Source organism: Diabrotica virgifera, chromosome 2 (genome assembly GCF_917563875.1).
Source record: "Diabrotica virgifera virgifera chromosome 2, PGI_DIABVI_V3a".
Lineage (NCBI taxonomy): Eukaryota > Metazoa > Arthropoda > Insecta > Coleoptera > Chrysomelidae > Diabrotica > Diabrotica virgifera.
The window spans coordinates 279,656,969-279,681,651 of record NC_065444.1 but is presented as its reverse complement, the minus strand read 5'-3'; the positions used below and the strand labels follow the sequence as shown (position 1 = coordinate 279,681,651).

Here is a 24,683-nt window from a genome sequence, read left to right as displayed (position 1 = left end):
CTCATAAGTACGCTTAACAAGATTGCTTAGCATGTTATTAAAAATAGGCTGCTGCATTCTTCTAAAAAAGGTCAAATTTTTTATACGAAGTTCATCAATAGTTGCCGGTGGGTTTTCTATAAAAATGGCTTGTTTCAGCATACCCTATACACTACAGCATCAAGAGTTGTCAGATCAGGTGAATGAGAAGGGTAAGGAAAATTCGTGTTACGGGAAATTACGCGGTCTTCAAAATTTTCTCGAATCAGATCTAAGCATGCTCTCGTGGTATGACAAGTAGCCCCACTCTGTTGGAACCATTGGGTATTGAACTGTATGTTTCTGGCACAACAGAATTGTCTGAGATCAATAAAAAATGGTGTCAAAATTTGTTCTCTACAGGGTGATTGATTAGTAGGGTAAAGCTCAATAGCTCCGCTATAGTAATAGATAGCAATAAAAATTAATAACAAAAATTTTAGCCACCTTTGAGCTTCACATTATAAAATTAGTTAGAATGTTACAGGGTGTTCGATAACACAGTGGCAGACCAAACTTATGTTTTTTTAAATGGAACACCCTATATTTTATTTTAAATTCGAAATCCTGTTAACTCCTCCATCACAAAAATATAAAGGTTTGTTATGTTATACAGGGTATTTACAAAGTTATAACCAATTTTATATGAAAATCGTAACAAGTTCAACTTCCTGTATAAATAAAAATAAGCAAAACAACAATGGTTTATTAATGCCATATTTTTAACGTATTGTCAAAATTTTCAAGAATGGTCGATATTGCTAATTTTCTTTATATCAAATACAGGGTGAGTCAAAACGCAAGTACATTATTTTCTCAGTAATTTTAAATGGAACACCATGTATTTTATATCACTATTGAAAAGTACCATTACCGTACTTTAATTTTTAGATAACGTTCCCTATGGCTAAATTTATTAGTTTTCGAGATATTTTCATTTTTCAATGGACCAGTAGCGTGGCCACCCAAATCACCAGAATTTAATAAACTGAACTGATTTTTTTGGGGTTACGTTAATAATGAAGTTTATAAAATACCTCCAACAACAAGGGATGAGATGAAAAATAGAATACAAAGTGTATTTCGATGTGTTAATTTACAAATGCTCCGTAGAGTAAGTAGCTCATTCAATGATCGTTTTTAGGCGTACATAAATGTGTTAGGAGATAATTTTGAACACCTTATGTAACTAAATATTAAAAATATTTTATTAAAAGTAGCTTCTAATTTTTTCAAACATGTTTTTTTGCAAAATGTATTCCTGATAAATTATGTTTCGTTATTTATTTGTTACATTGTTACATTTACATACAAAAGTAGTGTTTTGTATTTTGTGTTTGTCTGTTTTTTTGTAAAATTTATTACTAATTTTCTTTGTTTATTTGTTGCATTTACATAAAAATATAGTTTTTAATTGTTTCAAAAATGTTGCATGTAGTGGTTGTGTTTTTGTTTGTAAAATGTATTACTAATAAATTATTTTTATTTCTTTATTTGCTACAGTGTTACATTGATTACCGGATTGATAATCGGTAATCTTCAATTGTCAATTCAGTCATGGCTTACTTAAAATTTAGATAAATTTAAACACCTAAAATAATTTGCTCTGAAAAATGAAAATATCTCGAAAACTAATAAATTTAGGCATAGAGAATGTTATATAAAAATTAAAGTACGTTAATGTTACTTTTCAATAATGATATAAAATACAGGGTGTTCCATTTAACATTACTGAGAAAATAATGTACTTGCGTTTTGACTCACCCTGCATTTGATATAAAGAAAATTAGCAATATCAACAATTCTTAAAAATTTTGACAATAAATAAAAAAAATATGGCATTAATAAACCATTGCTGTTGTGCTTATTTTTATTTATACAGGGAGTTGAACTTCTTACGATTTTCATATAAAATTGGTTATAACTTTGTAAATACCCTGTATAACAAACCTTTATATTTTTGTGATGGAGAAGTTAACAGGATTTCGAATATAAAATAAAATATAGGGTGTTCCATTTAAAAAAACATAAGTTCGGTCTGCCACTGTGTTATCGAACACCCTGTAACATTCTAACTAATTTTGTAATGTGAAGCTCAAAGGTGGCTAAAATTTTTGTTATTAACTTTTATTGCTATCTATTACTATAGCGGAGCTATTGAGCTTTACCCTACTAATCAATCACCCTGTATATCGCACTTGATTTGGTGTAACGGGTCTTCTACGCTCGTCTTCCACGAAGTAAGGGCCAAATAATCCATTACCTGACACTGCGCACCAAATCGTTACACGGTCATTATGAAGAGGTTTCTCTACGATGATGTTTGGTCGTTCAAAACCAAGAAAACGATTTGTCTGTCGATTGATAAATCCATCCATCATTCAGATGGATGTGGCATCCGTCTGTAAACCACACATTAGAAAAAAATACGAGTTGTAAACCATTGCCAAGACTGAAGCACAATAAACAACTCTTGATTTCTTGTCTTGTCTTGTCAAGTGTTGCCCAATGTGTTATAGGGAAAACCACCAATCTTCTTAAACATTCTTCGGGTAGACGTTTCACTCAAATTCATTTTTAGAGATGTTCTGCGGAGACTTCTTTTTGGTGATTCTAACACCTGTTGAAATAGCCTTCCTTGATTCGCATTTGTTGTCACGGTAACTGGACGACCAGTACAGCTTTTGCGTTGAGTTAGAACGCTTCCTGTTCGTCGAAATTTTGAAACTACTCTTAACAAGTCCTTATTAGTCGGTACAGGCTTCTGAAACTCTTCCCGAAATTGATTGGAAACCATTAACAAACTAGGTCCATTAGTCCATTTGATATTTGATCGTTCATTCCCGTATGAGCGGAAGTAATACTCAATAATAAATATTTTTTCTTGCGTTATAAGTTATAAGCACCATTTCGAATCTATTTAACAGTTTGTTAGAATAAACAATGTTTAAAAATATCATGACAACTATTGTCACTTGTTTCATATGACGCGATTATATTTCACAGGCTTCCTGATTTCAGTGTCCTTTGTTTTGGCGCATATACCGTATTACAACAGAAACTATTACAAAAAATACAGAGTGAACGAAGACTTTTCGTATATGAATCCATAAACAACATCAGTTTATTCGGATGGGTGAGTTGTCGGAATTTAATTGAAATAAATGTAATAAAACGACCAAGAAATAATGTGTACAAACGAACGGTGATTTTATTGTTGTAACGAAAATGTGTTTGGCTTAGGTCTCTCGGAAAGGTCGAGCCGGTACGTGTTTACCGTCCACATGCTGAGTAGTGACTGAAGAAAGAAGAGAAACCACAACGATAATAATGTTTTGTGTTCCTTTTTTCCCCTGACCAGATGATCAAATAAATCACTATGGTCTGGCGTCTACTTTTACAGTTTTAAGAACGAATGCATTAGGTGAGTTGTTGACACAATAATTGTCTGATAAAGTACTTAATTAATGAGGGTGCAGTTTGTTGCCCGCATAGACGAAAAACAGATGTGACAGGGTAAAGCCCTTAATCTTTGTATTTGAATGTGCATTTCGAATGACAACGTTGTTTGGTTTTTGAGAAAAAATAATAAAAGAAATAAGATAATAAAATTAGCAGAAATAGTAATTATAGCGTAATGCTATAAGTTCATCTTAAAATGATATGCAGCTCAAAAAAGATGGAAGTGAAAGTGAAGCAAAAATTTTACTTATGAACCATGAAAATTAAAACGTTTCATTTTTTATAAGAAAAGCAGAACTAGATTAGATTAGACTATGTGAGGTCGTTAAGACTATGCAGCCTCTACACTCTACGCACTTCGACGTATAGATATCTTTTGTCAATACCTTAATGTACTTAAACTCTAGGATGCCAATACTTCTGATGAAGTGACCTCTTCTAGGAGCTTTAGTCGTTTGCAGAACAGTACTACGCAGAAGTTATACTTCTTCAGGCACGAGTGTAAATTTTTACATTCCCTGGCGCATGCGCACACCGACAGTATGTTTTTATTTGCTAAATCATCCAAGTTATGTATGTATCAGCGCAACTAAAGTTTGAAAATAATATATTAGTGTTTTTAGTAAATATATTTATTATAATTTCTGTGTCTTTATATTTGTCTTCCTTGGGAGTAAGATAATAAGAATAACTATTTGTCACCGTCGTTTGTAATTACGTCCCAGAAGCCGTAAAAACAAAACCCTGATGGGTTATTGGTAGAGCATTCGACTACATAACCCGGGTCCCGGGTTCAAATCCTGACACGGACGATTGTTATTTTTTTAATTTTTGGTGTTGTTTTAATAAAATTTTTTTGAAAGTGGTAATATCAAAATTAGTTTATTAATTAAATAAAATACAAATAAACTTTTAAGTATCTTTATTTCGTTGAAATCATATAATAGAAGTATAACTTCTTACTTGCGTACAAAGTACACACACATTCTTTTTTTGAGATGATATCTCACAGGGCAGTGACCGGTGAGAAGACCAGTGACCATTTTTATATTCTCTTTACTCAATATAGGCTATTGATTATGTACTACGGAAAGGAACTACAACGTTAACGGGGTTTTATTATTTCATATGGTCAATGAATCTCTATATTTGAAAAAACCGCGGAGTGCTACCATTTAAAGGGGTGCGTTTTTGAGAAATGGGTGAATTAGTCCCTGGGCACAGGTTACATTAGGGTTAGTCCTATGCACTTTTGGTACAAACACGTCTACATAAAAATTGTTCCTGGTTAAATTTCCTATCTAAATATAACTTTTTAAAGTCAAAGATACTTTTTTTTACAAAAATATATTCAAAAGAAAAAGCACAAAGAAACCCAAAAGAAAGAAATTTTGTTTTTTGTCCCATAACTTTTGTCCACGGGAATATAGGTATAGACATTGCTTCACAGAAAAAAAACTTACGTATTTTCTCTTTAAAATGATGTTTAGTAAAGGTCATTAGGATTTACAGTTTTCGAAATATGATTTTTCAAAGTTCGCCACTCACAGCAATTTTGGGCAATTTTCCTTGTTATTTCGCAAATATTGTTCTGTAACTTTTTTCTACGTAACTTTAGGCATATGCAATGGTACATGTAAGAGGAATAGAAATCAATTACCTTTAAAATGGTCTACTGTATAATGTTGTACGACTTTTCTTAAAGAGGTTATCTTTTTGAAGATTTTAAACTTTTAACGAGTTTTTATATTTTTTACGATTGTTTTTTAAATGTCCCATTATAACTTTTTCTTCTACATTTAGGTATATATTATATAATAAAAAAGAAAGCTTATTCTGTTAACTTTAAAATGGTGTATTATAAAAAATTCTAGGATTATTTTTGAATAAGATATGCTTTTTCAAAATGTAATAAGTACTTGCAAAGATTTTTGATTTTAGGATTATTTTTTAAATTTCTCATTATAACTTTTTTATGTGATTGTGTGGTATGGTTGAATCTTATTTTTTATAGGTAATAATGGTAATACTTTGGGTCCACTTGACTCGGCCGGGCAAATTTCAAAATATGTATTAATTCCAATATTTACTGTCAAAGCTCCTGCACCACAAGCTTTGCTTGAAAAAATAGCATGTAAATGTACCAAAGGATGTACAAAAAACTGCGGTTGTAGGAAGATAGGAATTAGTTGTTCAATATTCTGCAAAGGGTGCATGTGTATGGGTACTAATTGTGGGAACTCTAAGATAACTGAGGTGTCAGAGGAAGATATTGAAGCTAATGCTAACGAAGAGATGGACTTTGATTTTGAAAATTTTTTAAATGTCAACGTTTAAATAATTTTAAATAAAGTGATATTTTCTAAGACTAATGTTTATGTAATTTTTGTAAAAGAAATAATTTTAAGTAATACAGGTCAAAAAATATCAAAGAATCACTTGGTTTCCATTATTTAAATAGAGATGATACACCATTTTAAAGAAGAGAAAGTAAGCCCTATTTATTGAGCAATATATAGTATAAAAAGAAATGTACAAGAAAAAAAAAGTTATAATGACAAATTTAAAAAATAATCCTAAAATCAAAAAGCGTTGCAAGTACTTATTACATTTTGAAAAATAATATCTTATTCAAAAATAATCGTAAAAAATGTAAAAAATAATATTTTTTTATATTAGGTATTATACAATATATAATATAATAAATATTATATTATATATATATTATATATAACATAATATTATATTATAAAAAATCGTTAAGTATTAAACCTTGAAAAACCATAATCTCTTTAAAAAAAGTCGTACAACGTTATACAGTAGACCATTTTAAAGGTAATTGATTTCTATTCCTATTACGTGTACCATTGCATATACCTAAGGTTACGTAGAAAAAAGTTAGAGAACAATATTTGCGAAATAACAAGGAAAATTGCCCAAAATTGCTGTGAGTGGAGAACTTTAAACAATCATATTTCGAAAACTATTAATCCTAATTACCTCTACTAAACAGCATCTTAAAGAAGAAATATGTAGGTTTTTTTTCTGTAAAGCAATGTCTATACCTATATCCTCGTGGACAAAAGTTATGGGACAAAAAATAAAATTTCTTTCCTTTGGGTTTCTTTGTGCTTTTTCTTTTGAATATATTTTTGTAAAAAAAAGTATCATTGACTTTAAAAAGTGATATTTAGATAGGAAATTTAACCAGGAACAATTCTTATGTAGATATGTTTGTACCAAAAGTGCAGAGAACTCACCCTAATGTAACCTGTGCCCAGGGACTAATTCACCCATTTCTCAAAAACGCACCCCTCTAAATGGTAGCACTCCGCGGTTTTTTGATATATAGATGTCCGTTGACCACATGAAATAATAAAACCTCGTTAACGTTGTAGTTCCTTTTAGCTATCTTATTTTGAATATAATCAATAGCCTAATACGAGAAGGCGGTTTGTTGCAGTAGGCGACACTTTTATGGGCCCTTTTGCTCGCCTTTGTCCTAGTGCGTTGAACCAGTATAGTTGTAGTTGATTGAGTTCCCAGGTCCTAAGTTTTTCTCTGATGTGGCTTTTTGATAGTCCACAAAATTGTTCTGGACTTTGAATGGGGTATTAGGTCCTTCTTTTGCGAGGCTAGCAGCTTCCTCATTCCCTGCAATTCCCTTGTGATCTGGCACCCACATCAAAATTACTTTGTTGCATTCCGCCAGCTTCTTGAGGAATTGTTTACAGTCCCAAATCAACTTTGACTAACAAGTAAATGACTTTTGAGACTTTAAGGCAGCTTGGCTGTCTGATAAAATAAAGACTTTTGCCCTACGAGTGTCTCGGTTGAGACATTCTTAGGCACTAATGTATATGGCATGTATTTCGGCCTGAAAGATAGTGGGTGTGTTTGCAAGAGATTTGGATAGCCAGAAATTCGACCCAGTAACACCCACTCCTGCCCCTTCATCTATCTTAGATCCATCCGTACACTCAAAAAAATTTAGTTCGTAATATTGATTAACAGTGATTATTGAATAGTATTTCGTTGTAACAACAATTTAATTTTTTGTTTCAACGAACTTTTAGACAATGATCAATGTATTTGGTTATTGTCACAATGATTGAATAATAATTGTGAAAATAACTAGAGTACATTAATCAATAACACTCAATTTAATCAGACAATAAGTTAGTCTCGTATATTTAATAAATAATGGTAATTCTGGCAGCAAAGCACTTTCTGATTTCGTAGATTATAAGCAATTACCTTGGTTTATCGTGACAACGTACAGATTTCATTAAAACAATGTACAAATGTACATTGTACAAATGTTGTTAATATAGAGTAATATTTGATTATTCCATAGATGTAAACTGATTGTTGTCACAACGAATGCATTAATCAATCTACTACTGCGTTTAATAACCACAATCAATGCGTTCATGGTAACAATAAACGAAGCTGTTGAAACAATAAATGTTTTGCTTGACCATTTGAAATGTAACGGCTTTTCCTTATCGTTCTTTGTTAAACAATGATGTTACCTCTGCCGAAGTGCCAAATAATTTCATTTCGTTTCCAAGTGTAGTTCGTACTGGAAGGAAGTTTTCGTGTGTCTATTATCCTATTCATTTTTTTCGAATCCTGAGAAAACTAATTAGTATTTTTGAAAAATTTAAACGCAGAATAAAATATTACAGTGTTATCGAGGGTCTGAAGTCCCTGAGAAGTTCTATAATGATTATTTTAGTAAGTCACAGGGGATAAAAATAGAAAATTTAGTATGATTTTTTAATGTTGTTCTGAAGCTATTTCCTTGTGGCATTTTTATGATTAACTATTTAGATGGGAAATAAGCCACAATTAAATTGAAAAAATAATTTTATTACCGTTTCGACGCCCAAATCGGGCGCCGTTGTCAAAATACAAAATACTACTAAATTAAACAAAAATGTTGTTGCTAAGTAAAAAAATTCTTCTAATAATTTATTTAATCTGACTCATTTATATTGACAATTCAGACGTATATTATACATTTTAAAGTAGAAGACTTTAAAATGATATCGCCAATATTTATGAGTTGCGTTCCTGGGACAACTTTACTAAAAGATAGTTCATTCGATTGCATGAAATCAATCCCAACTCAAGAATATCCGTCACAAAAAAAAGACAACCAAATGCAACGATGACAACAAAATTCTCGCGTTAGAGATTCCATAGTAAATCACGAGGGAAAACCAGGAAAAAAACCTCGTGATACTATCCCGACATCGTAAGTATTTGGTCTTACATTTAATTTACTTTCAAAAACTAATACCAAATTCTGACTTTAATATGTTTAAATTATAAATAATATTAAAAATACATAAATATACAATAAGTAATATCTACTAAAATATAAAATATGTACTAACTCGATATGTTATTGACTTACTATTTCGTGGTATTTTCTTTCTATTGACTTCCTCTTTCAGTATGGGTAACCACATCCTACTGCCTTCTACCGAGAAATTTGCGAAACAATTGGTTTCATTTAGCATAATTAGAGCCGCTTCTTTGATTTTTCTCTTTTTACTATGATTCTTTCAGGACTATACTTGAATCTCTCTACTGAACTCTATGTTCATTATCCCATGCGTGTTGACATATTAGAGATCTATCAAATTCTCTATTTTTAATATAAGACTGATGTTCACTTATTCTAACGTTTAATGGTCTTGATGTTTCATGTTTCACCTAAATAAAATTGTTCGCATTCATAAGGTATTTTATAAATGCAATTCTTTGTTCTTTCTCATAGTCTTCTTATAAGGGAGCGTTCAAGTATTACGTAACGCGATTTTTGAAGATATTTATTATAGTTTGTTATTTTTTTAGTAGTAAAGTGTGTTTCTACAATTAGTAAAATATCAATATTGTTATTAGTAATAAATGTTTTGAATGCATGATCGTGTGAACTCATTCCGTTGGCATTCCATTCTGCTATCTTCAAATCTTCAACAGCTGTGTCGTCATTTCGATATTTTAGTACAACTGTTATGATACAAACAAAATTTCACAAATTATAGAAAGAAAGGGTCATTGGTTTGTTTCTTATTGAAATTACATAACTGAACTCTTAATTGAGTTTTCTTGATATTATTAAAACATGCCAAGATTTGACGATTACACAAAACGCTTCCATTAATAATTAATTTTCCAAACGACTACACTACTAATTATAAAACAAATAAATTTTATTTATCATAGAAAACACGTGCAACGAGACTGGTAGAATTTAAGCAGTTGTTACCAGTTAATTATGATTTATAATTTTTTAATTCTACAGTTATTTATAAAGAAAAGCTACGAAAACTAAAATATACGAAAAATATCGATAAAACACGTAAATACTCTAGAAATATGGTGATAGTTCTCTAGTATTCTGCTAGTTCTTCCAGACATGAAAGAAGAGGACGCAAATGCATGATTAATCATATTAACACTATAAAGTAGCAATTGCTACTTACAGGTTCGTAATGTGAGGATCTACCCTCCGGGCAGCATCTAAACATTCCGTATGTATTTGACACCTAAGAGTTTCCATATTTCAACCAATAGGCGGCGAGGTGCCATTCACGTATACGGAATTTTATTCGGTGCGAAATTTATATACTGAATGTTAAATATTTGTAGACGGAAAAAGACAACTTTTTATTAGAGTCGATTAAAAGGAGATTGATTTTAAAATACTTGTTAATGTATTATTAAATAAAAATAAAACAATTATAACATTATGGAATATTATTTGGTGCGAAATTAATATACGGAATGTTAAATGTTCGTAGATAAAAAAGATGACTATTTTCGTCTGGTAGCACAGGGGCGTAACAGAGGCCCCCGCAGCATGAAGCTTACGGGGGCCCCAATCGATCTGGGGCCCTATCTTGTCATCTGATATTATGTAAAAATCTGTTATTGGTATATTATTTTACGTTGTGTGTTTAAATTTAAGAAGGTAAATTTCTAAATAGGCATGTTCGGCAAGTGAATCATCTCATATCTATAAACTTAATCTTTTCCGGTCTCACGAATTTTTATAGTAACGGCAATAAACTATATCAGGGTTGAAAAAAAACATGTTTTTTTATTTTATACAAAACAAACGTTTTTTTTTGTTTTAAACGGTTTTTTTTTTGTTTTAAACATGTTTTGTTTTTCGTTTTTAAATTACGTGTTTTAAACAAATAAAACGTAGAAAAAAACATTGTTTAAATCATATTTCTTACAATGAGAAAGATCTGTTTGAGGAATTAGGCAGCACAGATACATATACAGTAGACTCGCGATTATCCGAGGTAACTGGGACCGTGACTACCTCGGATACGGAAAAACTCGGTTAACACTGACATTGGTTATATTGATAGAAAAACACGTGAATAATCATAACTGTGGATATTTTAATGACAAAATTAATACAGTACTGTCTATAAAAGATAAAAACATTTACCTTAATAATGTTATTGTTTAAAAAAGTATTTGATTTTGCATAAGCTTTGCTCCTCTTTTTGATTTTGAGGCGGCGATGTTGCGGCATGGTTGAAACTTGTAACTCACCTGTTCTGACTTTTGCCTCGGTTAATCGAGGGGCTCTGATGACCAAGACTCGGATAATCGCGAGTCTACTGTAATAACTTATGGCTGTTCAGCCCATATTATGAACTTACTTGCTCACGATATAGAAGTGCCAGGAATAAAGAACAGTGTCAAAAAATTGCAAATATTTCAGAAATGTACATTTTGCTAGCGCAAAATTCCGAGAAGCTGGTGATTCTGCTCCTGTATTGCATTAGCATGTTCGTTGGAATACTTTATCAGAATGCTTAGAAAGTTAGTTGAAAAACTGGCCAATATTATTTCACATTTGCTCTAAACAATAAAATAAGTATTAAAAAAATTGGAAAAAAATCCTTTGAAAAAGGTATAAATTTTTTTTTTTATTAAAATCCCTTAAAAGGGCTACATCACATGGCAACCGGGATAATGCCCTGAGGTAATGTATTAAAATTTCCCAACACGTGGGATCCAAATTGAGTTGTTTACATTTCAATGACTTAATGACAACTGAATGCGAAATGAGTGATGTTTCTGAAGAAACCCCTTTTTTTCAGAAACATCACTCATTTCGCATTCAGTTGCCATTAAGTCATTGAAATGTAAACAACTCAATTTGGATCCCACTTGTTGGTAAATTTCAATACATTACCTCAGGGCATTATCCTGGTTGACATGTGTACCATCACAGGGCTTTTTATTGAAGTATGCACTTTTAAGGCATCTATATTACATGTAAAGGGTTTTTACCCGGATATTTTTCTTTTTCTTTTGTGGGTCAGCTAGCATCCAGTTTATCTAACACTGATGATGATTTTTTATAAAAATCGAAAACGTTTTGTTGTGATATAGCCCTTTTAAGGGATTTTAATAAAAAAAAAATTTATACCATTTACAAAGGATTTTTTTCCAATTTTGTGATTGATGGTATACAGCCAACTACAGGAAAACATTTTCTTTTCCTTGTGGATTTTTTAGAATAAGTATTGATAAAGATGTAACAAAGCTTGTAAATGACACAAAGTTAAAGGCAAATGCCAAAAACTAGGTATTTATAAAAATTAAAGTATATTGCAGTGCAGGGACAAAGTCCAAACAAATACTTGCACTAAAGGAGAGGCTACAGAGATATGGGTAGAACTTCCGAAAGCATTCGAGACTGAACACGCAAATGGCGAATTTTTGGTAAATGATACGAATAAAGTCAAGGAGCTTATGAAAATGGCTTTGATCCTGGCTCATTTCTTGACAAGTTTGCTTGCTCATCGCTTTAATGGAAGTAAATTTAGTCAAGAGCAAATAAAAACTGGTACGGAATATGTAGAAACTTCACTTCACATCCAGAAGCATTGCCAATTATTATTAATTACCAGGCAAAGTGTGTACCCTTTAATCCATATATATTTTCTAAACATCTAATGTACAACCATTGGCATGGTGGCGTTCTATGGTCATACAACATAAAAAAAAAACTCTTCTCATCATTAGTCAATTCCAAACTATGTAACCGGCTAGACAATGTCAAAGCTGCTAAGTTGGTTTCAATTTTTAAAGAGCTTATTTCTATAAGTGATCACGTGGCTGATAAAATTGATGACTTAGATTACAAGATTACTATGAGACTAAAACAATTTGAGAAAATTATTAACTCTTATATGCAAAATGTTTTGAGTTTTCCAATTTTTGTTGTGTTCCCATTATTAATAAATAAAAATATATTTGTTACAAAGTCTGTATAATAATATGTATAAGACTTTTTTCATATTTATGTATTATTCACAAAAAAAAAATGGAAAAAAACGCTTGTTTAATTTAAGTGTTTTAAACATGTTTAAAACAGTTGTTTAAAACAAAATGTTTAAAACAAAACAACCCTGAACTATATTGCTTTGTACGTGACCATTGAAAGATTTGAGAATTGCAATTTGCCGAATTTCAGAACAATATTTTTTAAATGTAGAAATGGGTTTTCTCTTTACATTTAGTATTTCGATACAACTATCGGCAGTAGTTTCCAGAGGCGTAACAGAGGCCCCCGTAGCATGGGATATCAATATTGCGTCGTCTTCATAAGCGAGTATTTTACTTCTTTGTTTCCCACTCTGTTTCTACATCCATGATTAAATTGAAGAGAATTGGGCTCAATGAGTCTCTTGCCTTATTCCGTTGCCTGCGTCTATATATTCTGTAAGTTGTCCATCTATTCTACAGGAACTTCTCTATTATACAGAAGATGGATTACATGTTTGAATCTTGAAGCTTGCAAGGGGCCCCAATATGTCAGGGGCTCCATCTTGTCGTCTAAAAATGTGTGATTTTTATATTATTATAGGCATAAGTACATACGCAACGTTTTTTAAGCAGCGTAGTATTGAAAATAAAGTTGTACATCAGATAGATATATATGTATTAATAACATTGTAGATATATTCGCTGATAATAGTACACGAAGAAAGCTGTTAGAAAGTAAGTAAATAAGTTATCAAAAAAATATTTTCAGCCAAAATGCAGCTTATAAAAAACAAAAAAATGGTCTATTCATGAAGTCAATCGACACAGTAAAAGCAAAGTTAAAGCTCATGAAAAATTGTCCTTATTCGTCCAATTCCAAATCGAATATTTCAACGTAAAATAACCAAAATAAAGCACTTTTTGAGGAAAACTTAATACATTTTTTTTTAATGTAAATTTTTTTTATAAAAGTATCTAGGATCAAAACTAATCGAGTTAAGCTCAAAATAAAGTTGGCCACTTTTTTGGTAAAAAAAATCGTGTAAAATTCCACCTGTTTAGCACCTCAAATAAAATTAATAGTTATATATGTATTGTTTATATGATCTGTTTGACCGGTTCAAAGCTTTTATTTTTGAAAAAAAATTGGTTTTTAGTAGGAAAGGGTTTTTTATTTTGGAAAAATGCCCTTTTTCAAAATAACTTAAAAAGTATTCGTGATACAAAAAATCTCATAGTAAAGAAATGTAGGTTTTGCTTTTATAAATATTATGGTTTTATTTTGTTATTAACACAAAAATTGGTTAAGATATGGCTGTTCAAAATTTGCATACAGTCGTGAATAGTGACTCGTTCAAAAATAAGGTCTTTGGACCAGTGAAACTTACAGATCATATAAAAAAGTTAAGTAATTGGTAAAGCGGTAATGATTAGTTTTTTTGATGCTAGATTTGGGGTGCTAAATAGGGGGAGACTTTCACGATTTTTTACCAAAACAAGGGGTTAACTTTATTTTGAGTGTAACTTGCTTAGTTTTGATGCTAGAAACTTTTATAAAAAATAAAGATAAAATTTTATTTTAAAAAATTTTCAATGAGTTTTTTCACGAAAAGAGCTTCATTTTTTGGTTATTTCACGTTGAAATATTCGATTCGGAATTTGAAGAATAAGAAGAATTTTTCATAAGTCACAACTTTGTCTTTACTGGGTCGATAGACATCATTTTTTTATAAGCTACATTTTTGCTAAGAATATTTTTTAGATCAAATTCTTTTTGAGTTATTTGCGAAAAACCGCTTGAAAACTTGGTTTTCTTGTTGAACAATAAACATTTTCACTCGCAAATAATTTAAAAAGTATTGACTTAATAACTTCGGTGGTGACACTGAAAATTACACGGAATCTCCGTATTTCACGGTCATTTACTAGGCTATTACATATACGTTTTTGTTACACAAGTCGTATTTAGTAACTTTTTAAAGAGGGCCCCATTTCCAATTCTGCGGGGGGGCCCCGACGGAGTTTGTTACGCCACTGGGTAGCACAAAGCCCTAAACTTCAACAGAATTGAATAGCTGAAACATATCTAAACATACTAACACGTGCAAGTCATTAAAAATTCTGCGAAAGCGAAACCTTAGTCAAAAAAAGAAATGATGTCTCTTAAATCTATACCATTCGCATTATTTCGCACCAAATAACATTCCATATAGGTAATAATTGTTTTATTTTCTTTAATAATACATTAACAAAATATTTTAAAATCAGTCTTCTTTAACTGACTTAATAAAAAGTCGTCTTTTTTTTAGTCTACGAATATTTAACATTCCGCATATAAATTTCGCACCAAATAACTTTCCAAATACTATAATTGTGTTATTTTTATTTAATAATACAATAACAAGTATTTTAAAATCAATCTCCTTTTACTCGACTCTAATAAAAAGTAGTGGAATAAAAGGCGATCTACTAATATTCTCCTCGAATGTTCACATCAATCAATAAATATAAACAAATTTTATGATAATCTTAATATATTAAAAATTCCACTTCCCGTCTACCTGAACAATTTGATATTTTCTGAAGATATTAATACATTAAAAACAATGTACGAACATATCAAAAACTGTAAATATAGTGTTATGCTCTACTTTTTCTATTTATTTAGATTAATTAGCAAATTCTTAATTTAATTGATTATCCAATTATTTTATTTATTGCCTATGTAAAAACACAACTAAATTCCAATTAAATTTTCCAATCAATTTTATTCTCAGGGCTAATTTAGTATTTGATACAATACCTGTGATCTGTGGCTTCTAGTATTTCTAGTTGCTTACTTCTTCCAGGGTAGAAACAGGGAAATTGAAAACACTCAAAATCATATAAATGTAATCTATTGTTTTTATCAATTAAGCCGTGTACATATGATTCTCAAAAATTACTAAAATTTAACTTTGTTGCAACAATCTCTAACTTAATAAATTTAAACTCTAACTCTGATATCTCCTTGTTTTGACAAAAATATTTATTTAATTAATTTCTTATTTACTCATACTAAATTGAATGAATTTTACTTTTCTTCTTTTGAATTGATTTCTCAAAATTGAAATGACTAACTGCGTTAAAAAAATTGTTCAATAAACAAATATGGTTTTGATATAAATAAATTTTCTCCATTCAGACAAATTATTTGACTAACCTTTTATTCTTCACTCCCTCGTTTTCTGGATTGCGCCGTCCTTGATTCTCTCAACACGTACTCTCTGGTTATTGCGAAAAAGTCCCTCTCGTCAAAACTGCTTCCTCCAAGAAAAAACACACAGGACTTGCTCGAATATCTTGTGCACAAACGGATAATAATCAGCTACTCGTTCTAGACAAAACAAAGGAATCTCCCTCGGACCAGGAAAATTAACTCTTCAACCGGTCGACGATTTGGTTTCAACTTGATTCTGCTCGCAAAGGCCGATCACACCACTCTACACTGATTATACACTTTTAATCCTCGACTGCTTTCTTCAGATGTCAATTACACAGTGTCCTTATTTTTCTCTCAAATCCATACTCTCACATTCATTATCCCTTCTCCTGATATTTTCCATCCAATAAACAACAACCTCTCTCAAACCATTTATTTCTTAAGAGAACTTTACCAATTTGTCAAATTTCAAAGAATATCATAATTAGTTCTTTACTACTTTCTACTTTTACAACTAAAAACTAATACAGTTTGTTTACCACATTAAAATACCTTCCCGGAAGGATCTTAAAAAGGTTATTGTCCCGTGCATTTCGTCGAATCACTTATTAGTCGTTTCACTTTTTCCCGAAACACTTGCTTAATAGCAAAATTAAATTCTAAACAATTTTGTTGATATACAGGGTGATGAAAAACTATGATTTCATGGTCGTTGATATAAATTTAATTTTTTCTGAATTTCTTAAAAAAACAATTCTACAACAATAGATTGTAGCAATAAAATTTACCATGTATTTAAGTAATTTTGTTAAAACAAAGCAGGCATGTTTGTTACAACAAAACAAACATGTTTGTTTTGTTGTTATTTTTTTAAACCCTGTAGATTTAAGTAATTATTGTATATTATAATTGAAAAAAGAAAATAACAAGAAAACAAGAGGAAAGAAAAAGCAAACAAAAAGAAACAAAGCAAAAAAAAGCAAAAAAAAAGAAAAAAAATAAGAAGATGTAAACTTCAGAGATGTTGAATCGGGTTTATGTCTTAGCGTAGTTAAAAAAAAAACAATTACTAAAAAAACTAATAAAAAAACAAATTAAAGATATAAAAAAATACAAAAAAAATATTTACAACCAAAACAGTGTATTATTTAGAAAATAATTGTAATATCTTAATTTGTCATGTATTTAGAGTTAGAAACACAGAAAAATTCCTCTGATCGATAAAACAAATTTGTTTGTTTTTAAAATAACAAAATGTCTGGCTAATTGGCTCGGCCAAGGCCATCAATTTCACAAAAAAAAAGTTGTCTTTTTCCGTCTACGAATATTTAATATTCCGTATATGAATTTCGCACCGAGTAACATTCCGTATACGTGAATGGCACCTCGCCGCCTATTGGTTGAAATATGGCCGCGTGCCGCAAAGAACCAATAGAAAAGTCCTAGGTGCCAAATAAATATACGGCATGTTTAGATGCCTCCGAGCAAGCAACCCACGTGTTGTGTGGGGAGTCCCGTGTTTCCCGACGTTAAATCTAGGATTATCTTAAGCATCACATTCAATTTAATATAAACAAGCTGAAAATGCGAGCATTATCATAACGAAAACTTTTGTTTATTTACCTATTTTAATTCGTAATATGGAAAATTGCTATTATGAAAAGTAGTTTGGAATTAATAATTATGTTTTAATGTGCAATTATATCATTCTAATTTAAATGTTATGAACTATAAAGGTAGTTTACTCTTGATCTAAATTTATATTTTTATATACGCTGTGAGCTCGTAGGTAGAGGGGATAATTAAAACTTCGCGAGCGCCAGTAGTGACAAGTATGTAAACCTTTACTGGAAATTTGCTTTTTGACGTTCTGCATTAAGAGTTGCATATTATAGCTTTTAAATGTCTCACGCATACGAAAGTTGTTGTATTAAAGAGTGTCGAAATACTGGTTACAATAGTAACTGTGTATTCTACAACTTTCCTGTCGCTAAGCATAAGGTGATTCAACGACAAAAATGGATTGATGCAATTATAAAAAAGTAAGTAAACACAATTTTAATTTTAAAACGGTAGAAAAATTTGAGCTAAAGGATCAGTTAGCACACTCTCCAATTTTGACGGTTTCAATTTTACAATCCAATCCTGAAACAAAATTTGAATGCGTGAAGATAACGACCAATCACAGCAAACGTAGGATGCCGTTAACTGTCATTCATAAGTTAATATTTAAGAAGTAATATACTATAATTATATTAAATTATTATACTTTTTTGCAGAATAAATTTTTTCTAATATTAGTTGTCAACATAAACGTCAAAACGATAAGCAAAATCTTAAAAATAATCATAATGAATAATAAATTCTGTACTTACTGCTATTAATTATCGATTACAATCCAATTACTTCTTTACGTTGTAAATATTACACGATAAGAATTAAATAATAAGTTTGAAACAACTATTATTTGCTTTTCTACTGTCCTCTTTAAAATTCCGGCCGAAATAGGAACACTAGTCAACCGTTAGATGGCGATAGCAGCCATACCAGCGAAACTCACAGAGTATAGGCAACACTTTTTTCTTTCCAGAAAATTTCCGGTAAAAGTTATACTAGTAATCCTGTAGGTAGGTGGCGATACCAGCGAAGCTCGGAGCGGATACGTCGTATAAAATTAATAAAACTTTATATAATATGTTGGTTGCATCATAAATCTTAGAACATGAATAACTTTTTATGAAGAATAACTTTTCTTCGTCAAATTAAAAATAAAATTGTTATAAATGAAAATGTTGTTGGTATCCATAATTTGAGAAAAATATTCAAATATTTTTTTCCATTAGAAGGATGTAATTGCACATATCAGACCATAATTTTTTATACCAAACAATATTATTTCATATGGACCATTCCACGAACATACGCCTGTTTTGGATTACTTCGACAACGAATATTTTACTGTGCAACATAAGAAGTACGAAAGTAAATGGCGCTAATAATTATTCCAATAAACAACAATATAATTTGCAATTTACTTTCGTTCTTCTTATTTTGCACAGTAAAATATTCGTTGTCGAACTAATCCAAAACAGGCGTATGTTCGTGGAATGGCCCATATACTGTCGGTTCGCTAAACTCAGACACAACTGGCAAGTGATTTTAGTCAATAATCAAAAAAATAATTACTAATTAGTTAATAATTACTAAATAATTAGTAATTTTGCCAATTTTGGCAAAATTCGCAAAAAACAAAAAATTACCTACTAAAATCACTAGCCAGTTGTGTCGAGTTTAGCGAACCGACTATACAGGGTGTCCAGAAACTCTACCGACAAACGAAGACAGGAGATTCCTCAGAGAATTTAACCACATTCACCTAGTCCGAAAATGCTTCTTAAGGGAGCTAGAGCTCTTTGAAGATGGCGTCTTATAATTAATTTTTCTTAAATACCTCCAGAACGCTTTTAGTTAGAAAAAACGGAAATTGGTACACATATTTATCTTCCAGAGATAAATCGATTCCATCTATGGTGACTTTGGGTGGTGGTTTTTGGGTGGGGCAACGGTTATGTTATCGCATAACTTTTTTGTCTTTAACTTTTAAGCACTTTTGATACTGAATTATTAAATTGTGAGGTATTCTGGTACTAAAAGGTACTCTTGCTTTAAGTCAGTAGGACACACCGTTTTCTAGAAAAATCGATTTGAAAATTTTTCGTTTCCTGAATTTGAAAATTTTTTTGAAAATTAAAAAAAAATCGGTGTATTTTACCAACTTCAAGCAAGAGTAACTTTTAATACTAGAATACCTCATAATTTAATAATCTAATGTCAAAAAATCCTTAAAAATTAAAGACAAAAAAGGTAGATATGCGATAAAACAACCGTTGATCTACCCAAAATATATAAGAATATAAATAAATGTACCAATTTTGTTTTTTCTAAATAGTTTTTTTTTATTGAAATTTTTTTTTGATATTCAAACAACGAAAAATTTTCAAATCGATTTTTCTAGAAAACGGTGTATCCTATCGACTTAAAGTAAGAGTACCTTTTAGTACTATAATGCCTTACATTTTAATAATCCAGACTCAAAAGTGCTTAAAAATTGAAGACAAAAAAGTTATGCGATAATATAACTGATGCCCTACTCAAACGGACGCCTATGACCGGTACTAGAAATTTGCAATTAATGAAATGGATTTATCCCTGGAAGATAAATATGTGTACCAATTTTCGTTCTTCTAAATAGAAGCGTTCTGGAGATATTTAAGATAAACTAAATACCAGACGCCATCTTCAAATAGCTCTAGCTCCTTTAAGAAGCATTTTCGGACTAAATGAATTGGGTTAAATTGTCTTAAAATTATCTGAGGAACCTCCTGTCTTCGTTTGTCGATAGAGTTTCTGAACACCCTGTATTTTAATTTCATAACAAATGGAACAGTCCATTTATCATAAAGGGTAGGCCGTATCCTCGTAAATATATACCTACAATACATTATTGCTTTTAAAATATACTCAAATTGTATTTTTGAACATCTTATTTATTTTATATAATAATTAAATTCACTATCAAATGTCATTGATGTTTTATTAATACTTAATTTAAAATTTAGTTTGACATTCACGAAGTGTCAAACTCAAATGTAAATAAACTATGCTTTGCTGAACAAATTGAGATTAAATAATAATTCAAAATAACCAAATATTGTTAAAACTATTCAAATTCATTAATTACAAACGTCACATAATATAGGTACCTTGTTGTGCATTACGTCAATGGTTTTTAATTTCAAAAATAATTTATATAGGTACAATATATAACCTGAATTTACAAATAAATTAAAGGAATAAACGGTTTACTTACACAAGATTCGATATTTGATGTAAGATGTAAGAAGGTAGGTAATAAATTGATTTTTTTATTGTCACACAAAAATACGACAGCGCTTGTTCAATTCTGGAAGAGAAATGTCAAACATTTGTAAAACTACTAGATAATTATTAATATGGTTTGTTTTTTAACCAAGAGGAGTGATTAAAATTTACCGTGCTGTATTGCTTGTTTGTAATTGGTCCAACTGCAGGCAAGTTTACTCCACTGTTATAAAATTTTGACACTAATGACATTTATCAAATTTTGACACTAGTGACATTTCATAGGTTAATTAAGTTATATCGGCGATTTTTGTGTTTTCTGTGTTATTCCTTTAATTTTTAGATTTTCAGTCTGCAAAAAGCAGTTGTTTTTGGAACTCTTTAGCGACGTATTAATTTAATATAATATTTATGGATTACCGTTGAGGGCCGACTAGATCAACCAACAAAGAAGATGTATTTGGTTATTATTCTAGTGACTTTCTTCGGTGTGAATCTGTCTTTTTAGTTTACTCCTCCTGGTTAAAAAATAAACATAGTCTACTCGTAACTTATTGAGTTTGATGTTTAGCTTTTTGAAAAGTAGCCTACTTCCTAACCAACCATTTGAGCTGACGTTTAGTGCGTCGGTAGGAAATAACCGGATTGTGACGTCACATTTTAGACTTTGAGGTCGATTATCTCGAAGACGGTTAGAGATATCGAAATGCCGTTTTCAGATTTGGATTCAGAAGGCAAAACTACATAAGAATCCATCGATACACCTGCTCTAAGTATTGCAGGAGCGGCAACGCAATAACACACAGACTTTTGCAAATTTATAAACGAAAAGTTTTCGTTGAAAATGTAAACTGTCTATAATTGTAAAACATTTAAAGGGTTTTCACCCATATATTAGTGGCTCAAGAATGTTAAAAACTTATTAACAGCACTGATGATGAACTTTTTAGTTCGAAAACCTCCTGTGATGTAGCCCTTTAAGGAATTTCTAAAAAAAATATACCTTCTATGAAATCCAGATAATACTATTTTAATTTTAGCACTTCCAAAGTCTCAAGATTTTTTTTCATCTTTATAAAGATTGACAATATAATAATTATTGGTGAAACGTTAGGACCTCTTCCTAAAGTTTTATCTTAATTTTTGAAAGATCTTCAATTACTTTTTAAACGCTTTTCTTTAGTTCAACAGTTTGCGTCAAATCTTTAGACGTTAATTTGACTGCCTTTTCTCCAATGCAACTGAATGAAAATTTGCAGACATATTTTATGCATTCGCGGGAACAATACACGAATAGTCAATAATTTTTTTTTATGTTTATTAATTGTTTAAATAAAAAAAAACGATTTTAATGGAAAATGCTTACATTCTCTTGTTTTTTACAATGTAAAAAACTTGAAACTTTTACGGATTGTAGGTAATTAAATATTTTCTATGGGAAATAAGCCACAATTTTACTAAAAAATGAATTTATTAACGTTTCAAAGCCCAAATCGGGTTTCGAAACGTTAATAAATTCATTTTTTAGTAAAATTGTGGCTTATTTCCCATAGAAAATACTTATTTATAAAAATACCACAAGGAAATAGCTTCAGAACAACATTGTAGCTAATGATATGAACTATACATAATTTCACTTTTTACGTTATGCTTCATAAATAAACAATAAAGTTTCAAATTTTGAACGCTCATATATTTGTTTATATAAAAATCGGCGTTTATTCGTGTCAAATTTCAATACGACACGAAATAAAACTTCAACCAAAACTCGAATTCAAAAAATTCGTGTTTTTATCGTAGTCTTAGAAAAACCACCGGTAGAGACGTTTTGTGCTACAAAATTAACATTAGAATTCGTTTTGGCGTATTAGTTCAATCGTTTGGGTCAAATCTTTAGACGTTAATTTGACTGCCTTTTCTTCAATGCAAATCACTAAAAATTTGCAGACATATGCATTCGCGGGAACAATACCGTTAATTGTTTACGTATATAATACGTAATAACAATAATAATTTACATTAATTGTTTACGTTATGCTTCATAAATAAACAATAAAGTTTCAAATTTTTTGCCGATTCCGACTACTTTTCATGTTAGTACATCACATGTTTTATACATATTTTAAGAAACATGACGATATATTTTAATGTTTGAAAAGTGTAAGACTAAAAAGTAAAAAATAAAAAAAAAAATAAAATAAAAATTTAAGAAACGCTTTTTTTTAGTTACGGTAACTTACGAGTGACTAAAATTAAAAATATTATAAAAAATCAACTAAAAAGAAAAAAATAAAAAAAATGAAAAAATCTAAGGGAGCGTTCAAGTATTACATAACGCGATTTTTGAAGATTTTTGACCCCTCCCCCCTACGTAACGCACTGCAATGGGCGTTTAACTATTACGTAACGCAATTTTTGAAAATTTTTGACCCCCCCCCCCACCTGCGTTACGTAATACTTGAACGGTCCCTAACACATTTGTTAAAGAAAAGCGTGGGGCGAAAACCGTTTATTCGATGAAGACGCGCCACGCTTTTCTTTAACGAATGTATTAGATTTTTTCAATTTTTTTTTATTTTTTTGCTTTTTAGTTGATTTTTTATAATATTTTTAATTTTAGTCACTCGTAACTAAAGAAAAGCGTTTCTTAAATTTTTTTTCTGTTTTTTTTTTATTTTGTTTGGTTTTCCAGGGTAGTATAATCGTTTAGCATTACACTGTATCACACTAAATCAATAGCAGCAAAATGTTTTCTATCTTTTTATTGTTATTACAAATGTCAGCGCACTCTTTTATTTTTGTTATTTATTTGTTTCGTTTGAAACATTATTTGTTGATGCGTGATTATCACCGCCGTTATTAAATATTCCAAAAATTAGAAAAACAACTAATTCAATAAATAGAATGAGATAAAAACTAAATGAAACATTGCATGTCGATTATTTTAGATTATGAGGATATGTACTGTCTCGAAATTTCAGTACAATTCCATACCAAAGAGTGACCATGTGTCAATCGTCCATATATCTACTTTTTAGAAAAAAAATTCTCATAATGCTTCATTCAAATGTTACAAATCTATACTGGCATCAAGTGGTCACAATAAAAGTTGAACAAAAACTGCCAGATGAAATAAATATAAAAAGGGGAGTGAGACAAGGTTGTATACTACCGTCTTTACTCTTCAACTTATATTCAGAGGAAATATTTAAAGAAGCCTTAATGGAGACAACAGAAAGTGTTATTGTGAATAGAGTAATCGTGAACATTATTAGAAATGCCGACGATACCTTTGTGCTGACTAATTGCGAAGACGTTCAAAGTTTAGTGAATAAAATAAAACAAACCTGTGATCAGTATGGATTAAAACATTAAGAAAACTAAATATATGATAGGATAGACAGTCAGTAAACAAAATTATATACAGGATGACGATATAAAAGCCGGAGATACCATACTCGATAAAGACGGAACTCGTGTATCTCGGCAGATTGTATACAGTGTGTCCACGGTTGGGGTGCCCAAGAGGAAAAACTTTTTTATTTTCAATTTTAGAGAAAAATGTCATTCTTGATAAAAATTTTTGCTTGTTCTATTTAGAACCCCATAAAACGAAATAAAATTCAAGTTTTTCAAATCCTGCTTAATTTTGTAGCCAATTTTATGTAAATCCCTATAAATTTTTGCACTAAGTTTGAAGTCGTAACAATAATCTAGTGTTGCCAAGCCACAATATAGCTTAGTAACTGTCAACTCCGATAAATAATTTGCGAATTGTCATTTTTTTCTTCAATGTTAAGCGTTC

The 24,683-nt window shown here is 30.5% G+C and overlaps 1 protein-coding gene across 3 annotated transcripts in view; it reads right to left on the bottom strand.

Annotated features, from left to right (window-relative positions):
* The window catches only part of LOC114332103 (mitogen-activated protein kinase kinase kinase 4), a 177,090-nt gene that overhangs the window by 116,553 nt on the left and 35,854 nt on the right, over window positions 1–24,683 (bottom strand). The window lies entirely within an intron of this gene.